Source organism: Oncorhynchus mykiss, chromosome 3 (assembly GCF_013265735.2).
Source record: "Oncorhynchus mykiss isolate Arlee chromosome 3, USDA_OmykA_1.1, whole genome shotgun sequence".
Taxonomy (NCBI): Eukaryota; Metazoa; Chordata; class Actinopteri; order Salmoniformes; family Salmonidae; genus Oncorhynchus; species Oncorhynchus mykiss.
In genome coordinates, this window is record NC_048567.1 from 13,126,019 (window position 1) to 13,151,348 (window position 25,330).

General features: G+C 44.0%; 1 protein-coding gene across 5 annotated transcripts in view; it reads left to right on the forward strand.

Annotated features, from left to right (window-relative positions):
- LOC118945979 (ETS domain-containing transcription factor ERF-like) overlaps window positions 1-25,330 on the forward strand; it is a 56,383-nt gene that overhangs the window by 4,176 nt on the left and 26,877 nt on the right. For 2 of the 5 annotated variants that reach the window (XM_036969618.1, XM_036969629.1), the window contains exons 1-2: window positions 8,299-8,630; window positions 12,663-12,802. The exons of 2 other annotated variants lie outside the window; for them this stretch is intronic. The gene's annotated coding sequence lies outside the window, so the exon portion shown is untranslated. Of the gene's footprint in view, window positions 1-8,298; window positions 8,631-12,662; window positions 12,803-25,330 lie in introns of those variants that run through there. One more of the 5 variants, XM_036969623.1, reaches the window with a different exon arrangement.

Sequence of the window (25,330 nt, forward strand, 5' to 3'; positions counted from 1 at the left end):
CCTCCTCACTCAATTCTTGTCTCTCTGATTCACCCCTCTCTTTCTATCCACCCTCCATCCATCCACCCTTCCTTTCTTCAACCCTCCCGTCCTACCTGCCCTACCTACCCCCAAGATGGCCTGCCCCATGTTTGGGAGTCGCTCACCCCCCCCCCCCCCCCCCCCCCCCCCCCCCCTTCTCTCACTTAACCCTATATTTCACAGCTGAACTGCGGCTAATTTCCCTGTAGTCGGCCGAGCAGCACTCCCTCCACCACACCACCACGCTTAATTACCCACAATTAAAGACCAACGCTAACGAGAAAATTGCTCTGTTATGAAATGACTTCAAAAGGGGACTGGAGGAAGTGGAATGGATTCAAGGAAAAGTTGGGCGCTAGCCTTGGGGGAGACTGGGAGGGAAAAGGAGAGTTGTAATGCAGTCTTTCCTTTTACCCCCAAGGATGTTTCCTTAGGCTGGATGTGCAAAGACCTATAGGCCACACCCGGAGCTGTAGACACTAAAAGTGTGTCCAAAATGACACCCTATTCCCCATATAGTATCAGTCCTGTGTACAGTATGCAGTATGTGGCTCTGACCAAAATTACTATACTGTGAAAAAGCTGTCATTTGAGGTTTGCTCTACAATTTTATATTGAGTCCAATATAGGTTCTTCAATTGAACATATCTACCGCCCTAGCTAATGAAACATGATGGTGAGGCAGAGGGATAGTACAGGCAAGTAGCAGACTGATGTAGGGGAACTTCTTTGATGCTGGACCCCACAGAAAAGCCAGAATGTGGGTATAATCAAATCAAATTTTATTTGTCACACACATAGTTAGCAGATGCTTGTGCTTCTAGTTTCGACAATGCAATAATAACCAACGAGTAATCCAACCTAACAATTCCACAACAACTACCTTATACACAAGTGTAAAAGGATTAAGAATATGTACATAAAAATATATGAATGAGTGATGGTACAGAACGGCATAGGCAAGATGCAGTTGATGGTGTAGAATACAGTATATACATATGAGATGAGTAATTTAGGTTATGTAAACATTATATTGGCATAAGTGGCATTGTTTAAAGTGGCTAGTGATACATTTTTACATCAATTTGTCCATTATTAAAGTGGCTGGAGTTGAGTCAGTATGTTGGCAGCAGTCACTCAATGTTAGTGGTGGCTGTTTAACAGTCTGATGGCCTTGAGATAGAGGCTGTTTTTCTGTCTCTCGGTCCCTGCTTTGATGCACCTGTACTGACTTCGCCTTCTGGTGAACAGACGGTAGCTCGGTTGGTTGTTGTCCTTGATGATCTTTATGGCCTTCCTGTGACATCGGGTGGTGTAGGTGTCCTGGAGGGCAGGTAGTTTGCCCCCGGTGATGCGTTGTGCAGACCTCACTACCCTCTGTAGGGACTTACGGTTGTGGGCGGAGCAGTTTCCGTACCAGGAGGTGATACAGCTCGACAGGATGCTCTCGATTGTGCATCTGTAAAAGTTTGTGAGTGCTTTTGGTGACAAGCCAAATTTCTTCAGCCTCCTGAGATTGAAGAGGCGCTGCTGCGTCTTCTTCACCATGCTGTCTGTGTGGGTGGACCAATTCAGTTTGTCCGTGATGTGTACGCCAAAGAACTTAAAACTTACTACCCTCTCCACTACTGTCCCGTCGATGTGGATAGGGGGGTGCTCCCTCTGCTGTTTCCTGAAGTTCATGATCATCTCCTTTGTTTTGTTGACGTTGAGTGTGAGGTTATTTTCCTGACACCACACTCCGAGTGGTAATCAAGCCTACCACTGTAGTGTCGTCTGTAAACTTGATGATTGAGTTGGAGGCGTGCATGGCCCACGCAGTCGTGGGTGAACAGGGAGTATAGGAGAGGGCTCAGAACGCACCCTTGTGGGGCCCCAGTGTTGAGGATCAGCGGGGTGGAGATGTTGTTACCTACCCTCACCACCTGGGGGAGGCCCGTCAGGAAGTCCAGTACCCAGTTGCACAGGGTGGGGTCGAGACCCAGGGTCTCGAGCTTGATGACGAGATTGGACGGTACTATGGTGTTAAATGCTGAGCTGTAGTCGATGAACAGCATTCTCACATAGGTATTCCTCTTGTCCAGATGGGTTAGGGCAGTGTGCAGTGTGGTTGCGATTGCGTCATCTGTGGACCTATTGGGGCGGTAAGCAAATTGGAGTGGGTCTAGGGTGTCAGGTAGGGTGGAGGTGATATGGTCCTTGACTAGTCTCTCAAAGCACTTCATGATGACGGAAGTGAGTGCTATGGGGCGGTAGTCGTTTAGCTCAGTTACCTTAGCTTTCTTGGGAACAGGAACAATGGTGTCCCTCTTGAAGCATGTGGGAACAGCAGACTGGGATAAGGATTGATTGAATATGTCTGTAAATACATCAGCCAGCTGGTCTGCGCATGCTCTAAGGATGCGGCTGGGGATGCTGTCTGGGGCTGCAGCCTTGCGAGGGTTAACACGTTTAAATGTTTTACTCACGTCGGCTGCAGTGAAGGAGAGTCCACAGGTTTTGGTAGCGGGCCGTGTCAGTGGCACTGTATTGTCCTCAAAGCGAGCAAAGAAGTTGTTTAATCTGTCTGGGAGCAAGACATCCTGGTCCGCGACGGGGCTGGTTTTCTTCTTGTAATCTGTGATTGACTGTAGACCCTGCCACACACCTTGTGTCTGAGCCGTTGAATTGTGATTCTACTTTGTCTCTATACTGACTCTTAGCTTGTTTGATTGCCTTGCAGAGGGAATAGCTACACTGTGGGTACGACATCGCTGATGCACTTGCTAATAAACTCGCTCAGCGTATTCGTCAATGTTGTTGTTTGACGCAATGCGGAACATATCCCAATCCACGTGATCGAAGCAATCTTGAAGCGTGGAATCAGATTGGTTGAACAGCGTTGAACAGACCTGAGCTCGGGAGCTTCCTGTTTTAGTCTCTGCCTTATAGGCTGGGAGCAACAAAATGGAGTCGGGGTCAGCTTTTCCAAAAGGAGAGTGGGGGAGGGCCTTATATTCGTTGCGGAAGTTAGAATAACAATGATCCAGGGTTTTACCAGCCCTAGTTGCACAATCGATATGCTGATAGAATTTAGGGAGTCTTGTTTTCAGATTAGCCTTATTAAAATCCTCAGCTACAATGAATGCAGCCTCAGGATATGTGGTTTCCAGTTTACATAGAGTAAAATAAAGGTAGTTCAGGGCCGTCTGTGTCTGCTTGGGGTGGAATATATGCGGCTGTGATTATAATCGAAGAGAATTCTCTTGGTAGATAATGAGGTCGACATTTGATTGTGAGGAATTCTAAGTCAGGTGAACAGAAGGACTTGAGTTCCTGTATGTTGTTATGATCACACCATGTCTCGTTAATCATAAGGCATACCTCCCCGCCTCTCTTCTTACCAGAAAGATGCTTGTTTCTGTCGGCGCGATGCATCAAGAAACCAGCTGGCTGTACCGACTCCGATAGCTTGTCTCGAGTGAGCCATGTTTCCGTGAAGCAAAGAACGTTAGTCTCTTATGTCTCTCTGGAATGCTACCCTTGCTCGGATTTCATCAACCTTGTGGTCAAGAGACTGGACATTGGCGAGTAGTATGCTAGGGAGCGGTGCGCGATGTGCCCATCTCCGGAGCCTGACCACTTCGTCTGCCCCTTTTATGGCATCGTTGTTTTGGTTCGCCGGCTGGGATCCGATCCATTGTCCTGGGTGGTGGGCAAAACGTAGGATCCGCTTTGGGAAAGTCGTATTCCTGGTCGTAATGATGGTGAGTTGACGTTGCTCTTATATCCGGTAGTGCCTCCTGACTGTATGTAATAAAACCTAAGATAACCTGGGGTACCAATGTAAGAAATAACACGTAAAAAAAACAAAATACGGCATAGTTTCCTCGGAACGCGAAGCGAGGCGGCCATCTCTGTCGGCTCCTCGCAGTATAGTATACTGTATTCTAGTCATGGATCATTTTTTATAAGTCATTTTATATTTTTTCTGGATTATGTCTGTATAGTTTTTTGATTGCTAGGTATTACTGCACTGTTGGATCTAGAAACACAAGCATTTTGCTGCACCTGCGATAACATCTGCAGATCTGTGTACGCAACCAATAAACTTTGATTTGATTTAGTAAAATTATTCTGGATACTTGTTTGAGTCTGCATTAATGAGGCTAACCAATAGCAGGCTAAAGACGAGGCAGACTGACTTGAGCAGTAGGGTAGATACTCCCACAGACACACAGACTATCAGTAGCCCGCTGTAGGTGAAGCTATAGACTGTTACCATGAGTCATGGGTAGACTTATGGAATCTATGGAGATCCAAACAGATTTACATGATGTCTTGCTTTGCATTGTGTCATGAAGTGGGCTATAGTAGGGGACTGTAGGCATCATGAAGCAGTCATTAGCTCAACACAACACAGCTCAGTATTTGTCAGTCAAAGGAAGAGCAGGCTTTCCACCCCCCCCCCACCCCACCCCACCCCATCCATAACCCAATCTAAAACCAGAAAAAGTAAACAAAGAAACATTAATTCAGATTATTTTCATCCAGTTTGCACCCTAATACACAGACTAATGGGGAATAGAAGAGCTATATGCTGGGGATAATTGTAGCAGTGGTAGTAATAACGTCAGACCCTACACTGATAACAATTATATTTGATTTCATTTGAGAATGCCTCCACAGCTGCTCCCGTCTCCCCCCTCTAGATTAAAGTGGGTGTGTTAATTCCCTGGTGTAGCGATCGAAGGGCTCTGGCAACAATGGGAAATGGGCTATTGATTAGAACAGCTCAGATTAAGACTAGGCAGTGCAGCTCTTGCTTGCTCCCCCCCTTTTCTCTCCATTTCCTACCTTCTTCTTTCTGTCTTCCTGTCTGTCCTGCTTGTCACCTCCCGCTATCTATCCCCCTCTTTCTTTCTTTTTCCTACCTGACTCTCCCCCCCCCCTCACACACACACAGACTCTGTCAGTGTCTATGAGGATTTCCGTGTCTGTCTGTCCGCCCCCCCCCCCCTTCTCTCCCTCCTCCTCTCTCTACATCCTCTCTCCTTCTCTTTCCCAATCTCTGTCTGTACCTATTAGGCTTATCTTCTCTCTCTCGACTCGTTTTTGAAACAAGGTAAAAACGTCTGCCAATACCACTGTTGATGTAGTAAAGTCTAGAAATGTAGAAATAGAACTTTACAGTAAATCCCAGACTGTATAAATTCATGATAAATGTACAGTAGTATGGACTTAAAAAACTAGATTCTAAACCCCTCACTCCAAAGCAGTCTGACACCCACACTGCTGTTAGGTTGTATATCAATCAATCAATCCACGTCTTTGTTTTACCACAATTAAAACCTCCCCTATCAAAATCTCTCTTATACCAAATTAGCTGTCATAATCTGACAGGGGACAAAATACATTGGATTTGCATTGAAAAGACATAAAACATACAACATATAAGGAGACAGCAAATCTATACAGTGAAAAGTGAGCTAAAATTCCCTTGCTCTACTTATATTAATTACCTCAATCAATGGGAATGCTGTAGGTCAGTTATCCATCCTCCCCCTCCACCACTACTCTCTGGCAGAATGCCTACCAGACCCCGGAACCACATCTCAAGCGCAGATCTAGGATCAGTGACCACACTACTGATTCAACCCTGTTGGTGTTATAAGGCGCTTGGGATTGGCCTTGGGTCAGTGGTTAGGAGGTACTGTATTGTCCACTGCTTCCACCCTTTCGGCTGTGAGACACACACACACACACACACACACACACACACACACACACCAGTGTCCATATCAATATTCCTATGATCCTTAGGGACTATGAGAGAATTGGCGGAGCTTTCATCTGCTGAGTATGTGTATGTGTCTGATATCCCCTTCTCCCGATACACACACACACACACACACACTTAGCCTCCTCCCAGACACGTGTGTAAACACTATGATGCACACACACTTAGCCTCCTCCCCGACATGTGTGTAAACACTGATACACACACTTAGCCCCCCTCCCAGACACGTGTGTGAACACTACAATACACACACACACATAGCCCCCCTCCCAGACACGTGTGTAAACACTACGATACACACACACTTAGCCCCCCTCCTAGACACGTGTGTAAACACTACGATACACACACACTTAACCCCCTTCCCAGACACGTGTGTAAACACCATGATACACACACACACACTTAGCCCCCCCTCCCAGACACGTGTAAACACTATGATACACACACGTAAACAGACATGGGTTAATATCAAGGACTTATAATTGCATGCTTCAGCACAGTATGATGATAGGTTTGGTGTTATAGGGGAACCTTGACAGGAAACTCAAGGGAACATGGAGGTGAAAAATGAACAGAAAAGGTCAGAAGGACATAGAAGGGGTCGTAGGGAAGAGAAAGGATGGGGACGCCATGCAGAACATGCACAAACATCTTTAGAAGTTAAGTAACAAGCCCAGACAGTCAAATCAGCACAGGACACACTAGAGGGCGGTTGAGAGGTGTGTGTGTGTGTGTGTGTTGGTTTCTTGTTTGACCCGAAAGTTGTTTTTCTGAATATCTGCTGTGGACTTAAAAGGTAACTGCCAAAATAAGGAAACACCAACATAAAGTGTCTTAATAGGGTGTTGGGCCACAAAGAACCAGAACAGCTTCAATGCATCCTTGGAATAGATTTGACAAGTGTCTCGACATCATGGGGGCATAGCCATGGTAGACAAAATAATGGCCTTCCCAGCATTTTATATATGACCCCAACCATGATTGGATGTTAATTTCATAATTAACTCAGGAACCACACCTCTGTGGAAGCACCTGCTTTCAATATTCTTTGTGTCTCTCATTTACTCAAGTGTTTCCTTTGACAGTTACCTGTATCTCTCTCTATCCTCACTATCTGTATGGTGTTTTCTGTCTCACCTGCCGTACTCCCATCTCTCTACCTCATCCCATCCCTGTCTCTACGCCAGTGGAGGCTGCTGGGGGGAGGACGGCTCACAATAATGGCTGGAATGGAGCGAATGGGATTAAACACATGGAAACCATGGAAACCATATGTTTGATGTATTTGATACTTATTCTGCACCAGCCATTACCACGAGCCCGTCCTCCCCAATTAAGGTGTCACCAACCTCCTGTGACACACACTCTATCTCTTGCTACCCATGCATGCACCCCATCACCACATCCCTCTCTCCATCTTCTCTTCTGTCTCGGTGACTCCCTTGTCAGATACTGCACCTCTCTGCACTCGAGTGAGTTCCATAGGTTTACCTAACTGATTATTAAGTAGCTGATTTGAGGATCAATTAAGTAATTCAAGTTGGTTAGCGCAGGGTCGATTGCTGGCATGGGACTGAGGATGTACATTGAAGTGTGTGTGTGGTATAGCATAGCGCTACAGCCTTGCTTTTGCAGCCCTATGTGTCTTTTTACTCATGTTAGTAATTGTGGTGTATACAGTGATATTTAGGGAATTATGTCCCATACAGACATTTAACTACACCCCTTTATTGAATGTTGGATGTGTGGCAAGAGGAAATAAATGGCCATTGACTGTGAAAGTGAATGATACCGTATCTTCACCTTCTCTTTTACCTATTATGATGAATTCCCTATAGAAATGTCAGTGGCTGTGGCGGTGGCTTATGGGTTTTTAGGCATCATCTGGCATGGAATCTAACCAGGAGTAGTGAGGATTCAGTCTGAAAGAATAGTGAGGATTCAGTCTGAAAGAATAGTGAGGATTCAGTCTGAAAGAATAGTGAGGATAGTGAGGGGAGCGAATATGTGAAGGGATAGAATAACGACGATGTTTGACGGTGTCACTTTGAGTGCACAATGGTGCATTTTGGGGTTTAATTCTACGTCTTCCCACTGGGCACACACTGGTTGAATCAAGGTTGTTTCCACGTCATTTCAAGGAAATTGCGTTGAACCAACGTGGAATAGACTGAATTGACGAGAATGGGTTAAGCCTGTCCTGAAATGGGTTAGCGGTGCAAAATAACACAATACTTTGTTAATTGACGCGTAATTGCATTGTTGAGTACAAAAAATGGACATAGATTTCGGTAAATTGACATTTTTGGAAAATGGCACTAAAACAGAGCAAGGGTGAGGTATATGTGATGAACCAGTGAGGACGTAAGATAGAGGAGCTCCTCTTGTGGCGGCGCGACTAAAAAGAAGAGTGTGAAAGGAAAAACACACTATATATATATACAGTAAAACTCGTTCACAGACACACACACACACACACACACACACAAACCTCATATACGAAACACAGGAGCGGAAACGGGTCGAATCCTACTTCAAATTCTCTTTCCTCTCGGCTTGTCGACCGGGGAAAACAAACCGACCCGAGGCACAGCGAATGGGGATTTACTAATTAACTACTTACACACAGAGAGATGCACACCTCCTCCGCTCCCTCCCTCCCTCTGTCAGTTCCCTCGGTCGAGGTTGTTTGTGTAGTGCTGCTTCCACGGTCCCCGGCTCGGTGCGCTACTGGAACAAACGCCTGGAGAGTGATCTCACACCTGGGTAGACTGCTCACGCTTTGGCTGTTGAAAGAATACTGAACTACTGGGCAAAGACACTTGAGGTATGTCATCGTCTATAACGCCATATATTTGGCCGTCAAATGTTTTAGTTTTAGAAAAAGTATATGATTGTTTGTTTGTTAGATTTTGGATGTGTTTTTTTTATGAGTTTACTTTTTGTAACAAACCAATATTATTGGGATTATTATTGTTATTAGGCTGAGCTTTTAACACAATGCTACTTTAGATTCGATTAACTATCTATATCATTGTTTATTTTAGTTTTGATAATTCCTAGTTGGCTTCCAGTCTGGATATAGTAGCCTACCTGAAATAGTGAACAATCATAAATAGGCTAGATTTTGGGGAGTCACATCTGAGTCTCCCGTCTTCACCAGCCCAGCATGCATGTGAGACCACTGCTGCTCTTCCCGTCTTGCGGAGGGGGAAGTTGTCTCCCGCGCAGAGCTGTCTGTGCTGGCCCGGATTAGCCGTTAAGTGTCTCTATTTGTTAACGCTTTACGTCTAACCCTCACCTCCACACCACAGTATCAATCAGTCAATTAAACAGGCACTCACACGGGTAGCAAGAGGCGTCTAATGTCGGCTATGCGCAACCTGGTCTCCGTCTCTCTCTCTCTCTCTCTCTCTCTCTCTCTCTCTCTCTCTCTCTCTGTGTGTGTGTGTGTCTCTGTCTGTATGAGTGACACAGCCTAATTTACCTTCACAAAGTGTATGTAATGTTTGGCCGCAGTTGCATTTATCTGTGTCATCTTTTTCACGCTCTCGTGAGCCAGGATGCAAATACATGTGACATGTCAGGGAAACTGTGATTTTGGCAGACCCATTCATCATTGCGCGAGTAGAAGTTTGCGGATGATTGTAACAAAACGGTTGGGTATCCAAAATCAGACCTAAAGTTTGTGTTTTAGGCTTTAGATAATAGCCCCACAAATGTATCACTAGCCACTTTAAATAATGCCACTTAATATATTGTTTACATACCCTACATTACTCATCTCATATGTATATACTGTACTCTATACTCTACAGCATCTTGCCTATGCTGTTCTGTACCATCACTCATTCATATATCTTTATGTGCATATTCTTTATCCCTTTACACTTGTGTGTATAAGGTAGTTGTTGTGGAATTGTTAGGTTAGATTACTCGTTGTTTATTACTGCATTGTCGGAACTAGAAGCACAAGCATTTCGCTACACTCGCATCAACATCTGCTAACCATGTGTATGTGACAAATACAATTTGATTTGATTTGACATGTTTACAATGCTGTTATTTGTTGTGATAGGGACACCATACAGTTGGAAATAGGCTAGGCAAATTTGGATGCGCACTTGATTTTTTTGAAAAAATAACACGTTTATTAGAATATAATCGATTATAATATGATTTTAATCGCAGTTTAAATAAGTGGTATTGTGAGTTTATTTGCTTTTATAATTCAGATGTGAGTGTGTGTGTGAGAGAGAGAGTTGTGTGTGTGTGCGCGCGCTTTCGTGTTTAGCCTAGATGGGAGTTGGAGATGTGTCGATGCTGATCACGGGTGACCTGGCAGCGATATAGATGCAGAGAAAATTCTCAAATCTTTTGGAATAATCTAGCCTCTGTTTGATTTGACTTGCCCCCCCCCCCCCCCCCCCCAAAAAAAAAAAAAAGTTGTTTACCCCGGTGAAACGTTGATGCATATTTATAGGCACCGTGGGTGTACCTTATCAATTATTTGTGCCAGTACATTTCTAGATAAACAGTGTTTATAAATCAATAGATGCATGTAACTATTCCAGATTAAGAGATAGATCAATAGGTCCACCTAACCCGACCGAATGTTTATTTTTTCTCTGTTCAATTATTCAATATATCATCTAACTTTGCACAACTTTGCCACTGCTCACAAGCATCTACTATGAGTTGCTGAGTTCAAGGCTTAAATTAAAGTTGTCTTAATTTTAATAGACTATAGACCTACTCTTCTAATCGTATATTGGTTTGCATTGCTATTACTATGATATAGACGTGACAATGGTGATGACAATGCTGTGCATATGGAATAATGATAAGAGCCTAATAATAATACATTTAATTTAATTCAGCGTCAATTACGAAAAATAGTGTACAGAAATAGTTAAGTGTCGATTTGTATCCATGATAAAATGAAGGCAGAAAGCTTGGTTAAGGATATTTTTGATAGACTAAATGTCCGAAATTGTGAAAGTAAAAAAATAACAAAAATTCACTGCACTCTCATTCAATGAAAAATATTTTATAATTCAATGTATATTGTTTACTTAGAAAGTTACATTCTTTCTATATATTTTTGTTTTGTCTTGGTTTAATTTTTGCAGTGTTTAGGTGGAAGTGTCAAACCTCGTTTTCTCTCATCTCCAAACTGACCATTCATTTAATTATATCCGCGGTTTGTGCCGCCTCTTCCCGGTTGCCTCGATCTTTCTCTTGTCAATATTTGGTAGAAATATTTCCGACATTAAATGGCATTTGGGGAAATCTCTCCTCACATCCCTCACCCTCACCCTGCCCTCCCTCCCCCTCATCTTGAGGTTGGGCTTGAAGTTCTTCGCCTGTCCAATTAGGCTACATTTGTTATAAGCTATCGGTTATTTTAGTTTAAGTTGTTTCTAACTTAATTCGAATCGATTAAATAAGTTAATAATAATAATAACAACAATTTCTCACATTTTGGTAGGCCTATTTGTGTGCCGTTTTGGCAAACACGTAGGCTATATTATTGTTATTATTATTAGTAGTAGTAGTAGTAGTAGGCTAGTAGTATTATTAGTATTGTTCCCTTTTAATATATTGCAATAATGACAGATGTAATTGTTACAACGTTAAAACGGTATTTTACAAAATAATCAATTCTAATCCCATGACTTTCTGGTACAAAACTAAAAGGCTTACAACAAGGCATACAACAATATAATATGTCGACAAGGAACTCCAAAATGAACGATTACATTTTAAATATATTATAATTATTCAATTATCAATTTAAAGTATGTCGCCTACAAAATGCCTGCACATGCAGGTGTCCAAAAAGTCTGTGACATCGAGCTGCCGTGTTGCCTGGCTTTAACGTGACCTGTTGAGGTCAATATCGTCATGTTAATCAATCCACTGAGGGAAAATGCATAATCTGACATTTCTCCACTTCTAAATGTAGAATTTTCCTGGATAATCTCTTAATAATGTTCCCATACGCACCGTTACACCTTACATCGAGGAGCCATATCAATAATTTCACATATATGAACCTTTTGGATACACACAGAGGAAGGATAATATATTTAAATTCAGGAAATGCATTTGTAGAATTAAAGCAAATTTAGAAAGTCAACCATTTGCCCATGAATAGCACCGCTATTCACCTTCTCATTTAGTTCAGGCTCGGTACCAGTGTTATGAATGCCTCGTAGTTGAATGTTGCTTCTCAACCACAATCAACTTTCTAATGCTAATTGCGCCATGAAATATTCGGGGTAAAATGCCTAGGCCTATACAGAGTCGAGGAAGGCAAGCGCCCTATCGATAGTGTATGAGACGCTAGGAGGCCCACTTCAGTGATGATGCGCAGCATTCAATTCCAGGGAATACTCGTTGCCTGAGCCAGTAGGCTACCCCTGTTTCATCTCACCAGTCCACCCGTCTCCTCTCCTCTCGCCATGACAGTCAAGAGTAAATAAGGTGATTGATCGGATGGGTGGAGTGGTTCCACCTGTCATTGTGCTCTTCTGTGATGTAGAGGCTGAAGTGGCCCTCCCGGACACAACTCAAGTCCCAGGGACGGTTCTATTCAACTGGAAGAAAGCACGAATATCTTCCACTTGTCATGTGTTTGATTATTTCTTCCCCAAGAGTGTCTTCTCTTTTGGGGAAGCACTAGGCCATGATGAGGCAAATTCATAGCCAACACGACGTGGTGTTTGTGTTTGACGTGGTTATAGGGCCAACAATAGGCTACATACGGAATTAACCTTAACTCGTTTATTAAATTAAATACATATTTAAATGGGTTGAATCACAAATAAATTGAACGAAACTATTCATTTTTTAGTGTAACATCACTACGCGGGACTTCCTTCGTCTCTCCGTCCGGAACCAGCGCAGTCCAAAGAGGTCCAGTTCAGTGGGGTGTTTGGAGTTCGGGCTTCGGCCTCAGGTGCATCTCTGAGGCGGGGCGACGCGGGAGTCCAGGTTGGTGGCAGCCCGCTCCATTGATGACAATATCCCTTCTAGCTTTTCAGTTAGGACTACTGTCTCTCACTAACTGAATGTATTTACCAATGTTTATCCGAACGGAATCATGCTTTTTATGTTCAAACTTTTTGGTTTATTATTCAACTATAAATAAGACCAAAATCCAAAATAGACCTATTGACAATACTTGTTATCATGTCAATAAAACATTATAGCTAAGCACCGCAAAAAGTCAAAGTACAATATTTTCTCATTATAATTGAACCAATGTGACTGCACCTCATACTGAATGGGTTTCACAATGCCCTTTGAGCTTTGATCAGCACTGTCTGTCTAAAGTGATAAGCTCAATAATGAATAAAAGCAAAGTTATCGAAGCCATTTTGTTTCGTATGTTATAAGAGAAAAACGTAGTTCTCTTGACCTGATTGTATAATGCAATATGGGTAGCAAAGCTCACAATACCTATAACCTCTCTTTAATGCGTACAGTTATCCCCATACATACTGCACCTATAGGACAATTGAAGGACTATTCAGTCCCTCTCCCTGTGTCTCTCTTCCTACCCGTCCCCCCCCCCCCCCCCCCCCCCCCATCTCCTCTACACCCCCCCCCACTTTCCCTCATCTCTTTCCCCTCGCCCCCCTACCCCTGTCCCCTCTCCCCGGCACACCTGGTAACTACAAACTTGTACACAATAATAACAGCGAGATGTATCCATCTATCTCTCTCTCTATCTGGCCTGTCTGCAGTTAGTGGAGTGGCTGAGAGACTCGCAGGAGTGAAAGGTCAGTTAATCGATGGCACACAATTTGACAAATCCCAGCGACTCTTATCATCCACATGGCGTTTAGGGCCAAAGGAGAGGAGAACCGCAGAGATAAATGTTTAATCCTGACTGGAGAAAGAGAGGAAGAGAGGGGTGGAGAGAGAAAGCGGGAGGCAGAGAGGGAAGGAGGGAGAGGGAGGGATGTAGAGAGAGGGGGGGAGATATAGGGAGAGAAGGAGCGAGAGAGAGAGAGAGAGAGATAGGGAGGGATGTAGAGAGAGGGGGGGGGGAAGGAGAGTGAGAGGGAGGGATGTAGAGAGAGGGGGAGATATGGGGAGAGATAGGGAAGGAGGGAGAGGGAGGGATGTAGAGAGAGGGGGGAGATATAGGGAGAGAAGGAGCGAGAGAGAGAGAGATAGGGAAGGAGGGAGAGGGAGGGATGTAGAGAGAGGGGGGGGAGAGAGAGAAAATAGAAAAGTAAACGGGTTACAGCCAAATGGGCGTTGAAGTTGTAAGTGGAGGGACATAGCCACATGGACATAGCCACGTGGACATAGCCACGTGGACATCTCTACTTCTACATTATATTCACACAGATAAAGTTAATTGATTCATGCTCTTTCAATATGTTTCCTGGATTCATTCTGGACAGTAAGAGTATACTTAGAAGTTGTAATGGTTTTGACCTTATTTTTGGCAGCTTGTGTAAACTTAGTAGAGAGTTAACATACAGTGGTATTATCTCACAGCTATGTCTGTCCCCCAATGTGTACAGTTGAGAAAAACAAACCTTGTATGATTGGCAGATTTCTGAGGCAGTAGGATGTTAGTCCAACAATAAGACCGAGCAACAAAGAGGAAAATGAGTTTTAGAACACAAAGCTAGTCGGAGACTTTTCTTCATTTAAAAAAAAAAGTGGCAGTGGTTTAGAAATGGACCCACTTTCTCTGTCCTCACGCCCTTGAGAAGAATGTCTGAACTATAGCATGGCCTCAGTTGATTAACCTTCTGCTCTTTGAAAGGACTTAATGAAATTGCTCAACCCAAGTTCATTTTATTTTGGGGGTTTCTTTCGCTGAGTCATAATTATCGCTTTGACAGTGATGTCAAAAAACGTTAATGCTTTGGTGGACTTTTCTAATGGACAATCCTTATGCGTGAAATGCATACTGCTCTTTCTATCCAGACATTGACACAGACAGACAGATGGACTGATGGTGGAGAGAATACAGTAAGAGAGACTGAGAGATGGCATAGAAAGACAGATGGTTGGAGAGGAAAGAACAAGAGACCGCGGATAGAAAGACAGACAGACAGACACAGCGAGAGACAAAGAGCAGACCATCCACCAGACACACTGACTTCCAGACTGTGCTACTGTGTGTGACTGAGGGAGCTGCTTGGCCGAGCATCCAGACACACGCTCATGTCCCTTCCCGCCGTCTCAATACGAGCTCAATGTCATTCGATTGAGATTAGTCGCACTGGCATGACAGCAGATCCCTAGTATTGCCAAAGCACTTAGGAGGCAATGACAGGCCCACATCGATGAGTGCTAACACACACACACTCCAACATGCCATGCAGGCAAGACAGACAGTGAGAGAGAAGGAGAAATAAGGAGAGAGGGAAAGAGGGAGAGAGAGCTCATAACTGGCAAAACATCAACAACTGGCAAAACATCAACGACTGTCAAGAAGAAGCAGTGGGCAAGAACTGTAAAGAGTGTAAAATAAATGTTAAGGGTGTTGGAGAAAAGATGAGGTGGGTGGGGTAAGATGGGTGACTCAGACAGAGAGAGAGGAGGTGGGTGGGGTAAGATGGGTGACTCAGACAGACAGAGAGAGAGGAGGTGGGTGGGGTAAGATGGGTGACTCAGTAAGAGAGAGATGAGGTGAGTGGGGTAAGATGGGTGACTCAGACAGAGAGAGATGAGGTGAGTGGGGTAAGATGGGTGACTCAGACAGAGAGAGATGAGGTGAGTGGGGTAAGATGGGGGACTCAGACAGAGAGAGATCAGGTGAGAGGGGTAAGATTGGTGACTCAGTAAGAGTGACTCAGAGGGAGAGAGGATGAAGACGAGTGTATACAAGTGATGTACGGGAAGTGGGGAGATTTACTAGAAGAGAGATTATTAAGTCAACATGTCCTGGGTCAGTCATTAATCCGATTTAACAGCAATTAAGGTGAGACTGATTCCTTCCTAGAGAGGAGGGGGAATCACAGAGGGAGGAGAATTAGAGGTGGTAGGTGGGAAGGGGAAGCAGCTTTACTGGCAGTATCAGTCAGTACTCCTCCACAGATGGAGCAACCATAACAAGTTCACCCAAGCAACCACCACACCCCACATAATACAGCTCTATTCTCAATAGTCAGCTATAATCAAAACTATGACCTTGTAAACAGGCGGTAGACATAGGCCGGGATTCAACCCTTTGTCCTCAATGCAGGTTGTAAAGGCAATGTCACTGCGTCCACATTCATGGTAAACTCTGCATATGTTGAATCCCGGTCTTCCATCTAATACAGTGATGTAGGAGGTGGAGGGGGAATCTCTTTCCACTGAAGGTGAGAAAGAGGAGAGCAGAGAGGAGGGTAACTCCGGTGCATATAGATGAAATGTAGGCCCTTTTCCCCCTCTCCTTCCTCCTTCCCCCTCTCCACCCTCAGCCCCCAGCCGTCGTGCTCTGCTCTCTGGGTTCGGTTGTTCCAGATGTGTATCGGGTGCTGGGGTGGACAGAGGGCCCCGTCGTCCCTGTAGCATTGGTGCGTCTATTGGGAGATTGTGGTCCTGATAGCTCTCCCGTCTGACATATACACAACAGAACATAAATCACACACACACATTATCTCTCAGGCTCCTTGTGTCTATCTGTGTTACTCACAGTCTTAATGAGAAAGTTGTTGGCTTTAATTGGATTGGGTTGCATGATGTTTGAGATTTAAATGAAGTTGTACCATTATTTACCATCCTTAAAACAATCGTAACACACCATTAGGGCTCCACAGAATGGCCAGCGCATTGAGATATACAGGGTTCTCATTCCCATTCTATGGGTATACATTCTATCCTATGGGCCACCCAGTCCATGTATGATACCCCCAGTAGCAGTGCGTGGGGTAAAATCACTGGAGAAGCCAATCCAGAAAAAAATCATTTTACAACCTCTGTGTTGTGATAATTCTGTTGTTTGTTCTATAATCTGTTAGTTCATATGCCTTGACACCGTGATATATTATAGACCTATAGCCGAGACAATAGGAAGACACAGTGGCAGAATAAATTCAACCGCACATTTGTTTCATTACAAAATCGGAGAGCAACATCTGTCCGGTGAAGTCCACAAAGCATATTGCATTTAACAAACAGTTACATGACCTACAGCAGGGTCAATCAAGTTAATATTTCTGACCTTTTCGAACTACTGAACAACTATTGATTTAGAACAGTGGAGTTACTGCAGGTCCCAAAGAAAACAGGAGCTTCCACTATTCCAGCACCATTTACACTTCAACATTTCAACATCCTCAAATCACCGATGCTTAGTCTAATACAGTTGCACCTAACAGATTCCCGAAACAATTTAGTCCAATCAACATAAGCTAAATATCGTGTGTGTGTGTTTCATATTGCCTAAACGGTCTATGACTGTCATGTAGTAATGTTATATGCTTTAAGTTGTTGTTGTTCTAGGCTACCTGGCTAAAAAACTTGCTTGCTAGCCTAACTTCCTTTCATGGGCTACGATGTGGTAGGCCAGCTAGTTAACATTAGCAAACTACATGTAGTAGTTACATGTTGAACTTCTATCCTCTTAGGCCAGGGGTACAATGTATGAATTTATAGTTGATCAGAATGGCCGTTATAATCATTAGCCAGTATAGAGAATTTAAGTAAAACCACAAGTCCAAATCCATATCTCCATCCATGGCTAATTTAGGAAAGGGTCGGTTTTAGCTAGCTAGCTAGCCACCGGAGGACAACAACACAATGAGATGCAACAATTCAACTTTTTCTGTCAATGTGGTCTAAGGCACTACATCTCAGTGCAAGAGGCGTCACTACAGTCACTTGATCTGAATCCAGGCTGTATTACATCTGGCCATGATTGGGAGTCCCATAGGGTGGCGCACAATTGGTCCAGGTTCGGCCGGGGTAGGCTGTCATTGTAAATAAGAATTTGTTCTTAACTGACTTGCCTAGTTAAATAAAGGGTAAATAAAATAAAAATTCCCTTGCCAGTTTTTTTTTTGGTGCATCAGAACCATTCACAGTTGAGCTCACTTAGTTTAGCTGAATGGCTAATATTTTATATATTTTGTATCAAGGCTTATTGGCTTCCCTTTCTTGTTACAATGTCATACTCTTTCTGACCAGACAGCATCAGATAGATATGCTACACATACTGAGACAGAGGAGTGCTGTTTTGTTTGCTCAGATGCTTTCTCTGGTGAGATACATTCAGCCTCTTGCGAATTGAAGGAAATGTATGCAACACAGCGAGATGAAAGATAGTATGTTGTTTTTCTTTTTTGGGGGAAGGCTGGCTTCCCTTGGCATCCATGAAAACACACCACTGGATACCCCAGATAGAGAGAGCATTACATTTGGCCTGTGTTGACAGAGGGAGGTTGTATTGACTGGCTCTTGCAGGGGAGGCGTGTCCCCAGCCCTGTCTCCAAACCATTTGTGGCGTTTAATACACTGTAGCAGAGGTCTCCCTAACTTGTACACTGCATGCAGCAGCCGTAGGAATCAATATGCACTAGTCTAGACTGAAACGGAGCATCTGACACAGAGTGAAAGAGGGAGTGAGGATGAGAGAGAACGAGGGAGGAAGAGGGAGAGAGAAATAGGAAAGGATATACAGGGAAAGGTCAGAGGAATCCAGGGAGATACAGAAAGGAGACAAAAGAAGAGGAAATTATCAGAGACATGGTTTGAAAAGCATGGAGCCAAAGAGAGGAGAGAGAGAGAAAGAGAGAGGGATGGATGGAGAGGGGGTGGAGTTAGAGAGCCGTAGATAGTGAAAGAGAGACAACAAGAGAGCGCCGTCAGTGGCTGAAAGAGACATTAAGCCAAGAGAAACAGGGATGGAGACCCCGAAAAGAGGAAGACAAGGACACAGAAGAGGATACACACAGGAAGAAAAAAAGACATAAGAGAAAGAGAAGGGCGGGAGAGAAATAGAGACAGAGGGAGAGGAAGAGAGAGAGAGCAGAGGAAGAGCACGAGAGAGGGGAGAAAAACAGAGAGAGGGGGGTAAAATTTCCATCAGGTTTTCAATTGGGTTGGATCAATAGTGTATTAGAGCTCACCTTGACCCTGTCTCTCCCCCTTCTCCCTGGCCCCCTTCTCCCTGGGCCAGCACACAGGCCAAGCTACTCTCCCTCACAGCAGGGGGCGGAGAAGGGGAGAGATTGCATTACGGCCTCCTTTTCTTGGACCAAAGTGGCAGAAAATGGCACAATAAAAAGAGGGATAGAGGACAGAACAAAAGAGAAACAGAAAGAGGAAAAGTGAGGGAGAGGGAAAGAGAGTTGTGGGGTGGAGGTGGTCCATACTGGTTGTTGTGTGTGTTGGCAGACAGTGACTATACATGAGGAGATCTGACTGAGGGACATATAGACAACAGAGACCATGCATGGGAAATGAAAGCACTGTGGCCATATAGGCTGCAGCTGGTTCTATTTAGGAAAACAGATACATGTGTACTCTGATGCACTGTTCTTTACATTGGGACTGTACAACCTTCACTATATGGCACCATTCTGTTGTATAGGGTTTTGTCTTTACTCTTTTGGACCTCCTGTTGTATTGTGTCTCATAGGTTGATTTATTACATATGGTCTCCATGACATGAATATAATGTTGAGCCAAAAAGCAGTTGATTTGTTGTCCAGACATTATTTTCCATCTTTACATTGTGAGTTTCTGAATCTTAGTTTGGCCTGACAAACGCACATACACGTACGTGCGCTCACACACACACGCTCACACACACACACACCACATCACAACACGAGGACACAGTACTTCACATCATTTCAGGGGACAGAAGCAGGGGCAGAGGGAGCGAGGGGATGGGGAGAGGTTGAATGAAAAAAATTGATCCGGGAATTTAGCATTTAGACACAGTTTACAAAGCGATATAGAGGGGAGGCGCAGGAGCAGAGGGGAATATAGGGGGAGGACACTTAACTTTACAATAGGTCAGCTTTGCCCAATTGACTAACTGTAACCCCGGCGTAGGTTAGGATGTACTGTAAATACCTGCGTGGTGTAAAATAATTTCAGAAGTGTTTTTGTTTTATAGAATTTAACTAAAACGACAGGATGCTCGGGGGAAGTTGGCAGGTATTTTTTGTAGAATCTCAGTTTGTTCCCGTTAACTTACCCATATGGAAACTAGCCTTTTTCACTCGTTCCCGTTTTAAACTATTCCATTATATAGATTTGTTGTTATTGTAAATAGATGCAGACCACTTCTCAATAAAGGTTTATAAGGAGAAACCAGCCACTAACCTCCCCACATTTCCTAATGTTGTTCCCATTGTCACCCATCCACACTTGGGCGCACATGTACATGCAGGGACTCTCAACAACACATTGTCCCTCTTGCCGAGGGGGAAAAAATAGGGGGAAAAAGGAGAGAAAAGAAATCGATCGCCGGGGATAGCGGTGCGCGTCGGAGGATCGTATCTTGTCAAAATAATATATTACCCTCATCCCCGGCTGATCGATGCGGTGGATTAGGGACGGAGGGCTCCCTCTCCCCTCTTTCTCCCTCTCTTCCTCCCCGGCGCTCCGTGCAGTTTAATATTTACCTTCGTGAAAGAGCGGCGGTGACGGCGCTCACCCCTAATTGATTCCGACACTTGGGGCTCTCTGTTTGGGCTGCGGATGAGAGAGGGAGGGGTTTAGAGAGGGAGGGGTTTAGAGAGAGCGAGAGGTGTAAAACATCAAATGGACAAAAAATGAAATGAAAATACCTACAACGAAACAAAATACATTCTGAAGATTGACAGCAGTGACTGAATGTAAAAAAGAAAGGATCTGAGAGGGGTCATAATCAGATGAGCTCCTGCATTTCTTTAAAAATGATAGTTTTAGAGTTAGCGTTAGATAAACTTGAAAGGCTATTATTCCAACGCTATACAGCAAATGCTCTGGAAAACTGAAAATTACCATCCAATGAACAGTGTCAAAGACCTTCATCTCTCCCGAGGCCCCAGAAGCTGCCTACCACTCAGAGGTAATAAATATACACTACCCTGTGTATGTAAATAATGATAAGGCAAGAAAAGATCACAAAATTAAGCTTCGTATGGAAAATCAAGAAACACTTTTTGCTGACTATTATAAAAATGGGAACATCAGCAACCTCATCTTCCACACAAACCATCCCCTGGCATGGCACAGAGCTATATTAGCACACTACCCCTCTGTTAAAAGGAGGGGGGGGTGTTAACGAGGGGTGGAAACTCAGGATACTAGACAACGAGGACTCTGAGTCAGCTAATATAAATCTCTATAAGTCTGGAACAGTATTGCTACAGGGCAACCCCAAACAGTTTCAGTTGGACTTTCACCTAATCAAAGAAGTATCCCAGCAGGAGAAGCTCTCCCTTGAGATAGATACCCCCGCCCTGAGCGGGTCTTAACAGACCTCTTCATTATATAACCCCACAGACGAGCAACCCCAAGTGGAAAGTCAACCTCCCAGCTCAGAGTACTACCCCCTCATTGAAAGGAAGGATACATTTACCCAGCTGGAGGTAAGGCAGGTGGAGCTGGAACAGGAAGTGATTACACTTCAGTCAGCACAGACTCGGACAACAATCCAGCACAACAACACCCCCTTAACCAGACCCGGAGAGCTGGAGGTGGAGAGAGACATATCTGCACTCTGGACTGTGGTGAGACAACTTCAACAATATAAGAAGCAAGAGCAGGAGAAGAACAGAGCACTAGAGGAGAGGATCAGACTGCTTGAGGGGAGGGTGAGGGGGATGGCGTGTGACAGAGAACAATCCACTAGAGAGGTGGCCACCCTGGCAGAGAAGCCAGCAGAACCACACAACTCAGCTCCCGACAAAAGTCTCGACACCACAGCAGAACAGTCCACACCAGACCCTGACCATAGCGTTGAGATCACAACAGAACAGACAAATGAAGAACCCCAAGCCCAGGGGATCTCACTCCCTCTGAGCACCCCTCTGTCAGCCACCCTGATAGCCCTCCTGACAAACCACCCACACCCACTGAGGACATACACAAGACACAGATTGTACTCCTTATGGACTCAAATGGGAAATATATAGAAGAAAATAAACTTTTTCCCAAAAGCAGTGTGTCTAAACTTTGGTATCCAAACACCCAGCGCTCCCTAGACCTTCTGTCTGAGGACCAACTAGGTTCACCTAGCCACATAATAATACACATAGGCACAAATGACCTGAGAACACAGCAGGAAAGGGTGGCCACAGCACTGAAGGGAGTGATTGAAAAAGCTACTTTCCCCAATGCACAAGTGGTCTCCACCCTGCTACCATGAAAAAACTTCCACCCTGCTACCATACAGCGGGGGTAAACACAATAATTTCCTGTGACTGTGCCTCAAAACCAAATGTTTACCTGGCCCACCACTCCACCCTGGACTTGAACAGCCTTTATGACCAGGTCCACCTATACAAGGCAGCAGTGCCCACCTTCGCCCGGACTCTAAAGGACATCGCTCTCAAACGCAGCCCCAACACTTCACACAGGAGCAACAGATCAACAGACACCCCGCTCAGACCAGCGAGACGCTCTCCCAGACCTGCGGGACCCCCCTTGGACCTAGAGAACACATGCCGAGAGGACCTACATCCACACCACAACACCACCAGCCACATCCACACCCCACCCCAACCAATTGGACACTTTATGGAACACAAAGCCTTCACTATCTCATGCTGGAATATCCCAGGCCTGAGGGCATCTGCCTTTGGCTTAAAGAGCAGGAACCTGGACTTCATCAAAGTAATCGGAAATATAGACATTGTCATTCTGCAAGAAACCTGGTATAGAGGAGACGGACCCACGGGTTGCCCTCTAGGTTACAGAGAGCTGGTAATCCCATCCACCAAACTACCAGGTGTGAAACAGCAAAGGGACTCAGGGGGTATGTTAATTTGGTATAGAGCAGACCTAACTTACATTTAATGGAGTATCAAAACAGGAACCATTTACATTTGGCCAGAAATTCAAAAGGAAATGATATTAACAGAGAAAGATGTCCTCCTGTGTACTACCTATATCCCCCCCACTAGAATCCCCATACTTTAATGAAGACAGCTTCTCCATCCTGGAGGGGGAAATCAATCATTTCCAGGCCCAGGGACATGTACTGGTCTGTGGTGACCTACACGCCAGAACCGGACAAGAACCTGACACCTTCAGCACACAGGGGTACAAACACTTGCCTGGAGGTGACAGCATTCCCTCCCCCATATGCCCCCCTAGGCACAACTATGACAATATAACCAACAAAAATGTGTCACAACTCCTGCAGCTCTGTCGCACGTTGGGTACGTACATAGTCAATGGTAGGCTTCGAGGGGACTCCTATGGTAGATACACCTATAGCTCATCTCTTGGCAGTAGTACTGTAGACTACTTTACACGAAACCAAACAACAACACAAATAAATATCTATCCAAAATGGAGATGTATGGGTAAACCACTTCTCCAATCTTTTTGGCTCTATAACAAAGAACCATCAGCAAAAATATATACATGATCAAATAGAAATCTTAGAATCAACTATTAAATACTACCAGAACACACTGGATTCTCCTATTACCTTGAATGAACTACAGGACAAAATAAAAACCCTCGAACCTAAAAAGGCCTGTGGCTATACTTAAACTCTTTAACATCATCCTCTTCCCCAATATTTGGAACCAAGGACTGATCACCCCAATCCACAAAAGTGGAGACAAATTTGACCCCAATAACTACCGTGGGATATGCGTCAACAGCAACCTTGCTGCATTATCATTAACAGCAGACTCGTACATTTCCTCAGTGAAAACAATGTACTGAGCAAATGTCAAATTGGCTTTTTACCAAATTATCGTTCGACAGACCACATATTCTCCCTGCACACCCCAATTGACAAACAAAAAAAACAAAAAACAAAGGCCAAGTCTTCTCATGCTTTGTTGATTTCAAAAAAGCCTTCAACTCTATTTAGCATGAGGGTCTGCTATACAAATTAATAGTAGGTGTTGGGGGAAAGACATACAACATTATAAAATCCATGTACACAAACAACAAGTGTGCAGTTAAAATAGGCAAAAGACACATTTCTTCCCACTGGTCCGTGGGGTGAGACAGGGATGCAGCTTAAGCCCCACCCTCTTCAACATACAGTGGGGCAAAAAAGTAGGCTTTGTTACTTTGGTCCCGGCTCTCTGCAGGTCATTCACTAGGTCCCCCCGTGTGGTTCTGGGATTTTTGCTTGTGATCATTTTGACCCCACGGGGTAAGATCTTGCGTGGAGCCCCAGATCGAGGGAGATTATCAGTGGTCTTGTATGTCTTCCATTTCCTAATAATTGCTCCCACAGTTGATTTCTTCAAACCAAGCTGCTTACCTATTGCAGATTCAGTCTTCCCAGCCTGGTGCAGGTCTACAATTTTGTTTCTGGTGTCCTTTGACAGCTCTTTGGTCTTGGCCATAGTGGAGTTTGGAATGTGACTGTTTGAGGTTGTGGACAGGTGTATTTTATACTGATAACAAGTTAAAACAGGTGCCATTAATACAGGTAAGAAATCTTGCTTGTTTGTAGGTGACCAAATACTTACTTTCGACCATAATTTGCAAATAAATTCATTAAAAATCCTACAATGTGATTTTCTAGATTTTTTTCCTCGTTTTGTCTGTCATAGTTGAAGTGTACCTATGATGAAAATGACAGGCCTCTCATCTTTTTTAAGTGGGAGAACTTGCACAATTGGTGGCTGACTAAATACTTTTTTGCCCCACTGTATGCTTATTTATTTTCCCTTGTGTACTTTAACCATTTGTACATTGTTACACTGTGTATATATACATAATAATAACATTTGTACTTTTTATTTATTTAAATTTTATTTAACCTTTTTTTAACTAGCCAAGCCGGTTAAGAACAAACTCTTATTTACAATGACGGCCTACCAAAAGGCAAAAGGCCTCCTGCAGGGACGGGGGCCTAAGATAAAAAAAATAATAAACAAAATAAACAAAATAAATACAATATAAGACAAAACACACATCACAACAAGATAGACAGAACACTACATAAAGAGAGACCTAAGACGACAACATAACAAGGCAGAAAAACATGACAACACAGCAATGGTATCAACGCAACATGACAACACAGCAATGTCTTTATTATTTTGGAACTTCTGTGAGTGTAATGCTTACTGTTCATTTTTAATTGTTTATTTCGCTTTTGTATATTATCTACTTCACTTGCTTTGGCAATGTTAACATATGTTTCCCATGCCAATAAAGCCCCTTGAATTTAATTGTATTTAGGGAGATAGATAAAGGGCAGAAGTGAAAAGGTTAGACTAATGATGTGGCGGGAGGGAGAGGGAGAGAGGGGGAGAGAGAGAGAGACGTAGTAGAAAAGGATGGATAGAGGGATGAATAATACGACAAGGATGGAGGAAATTAATGTGGAAGAGAAGGGGAAATGGAGAGAGTGGGAAATTGGAC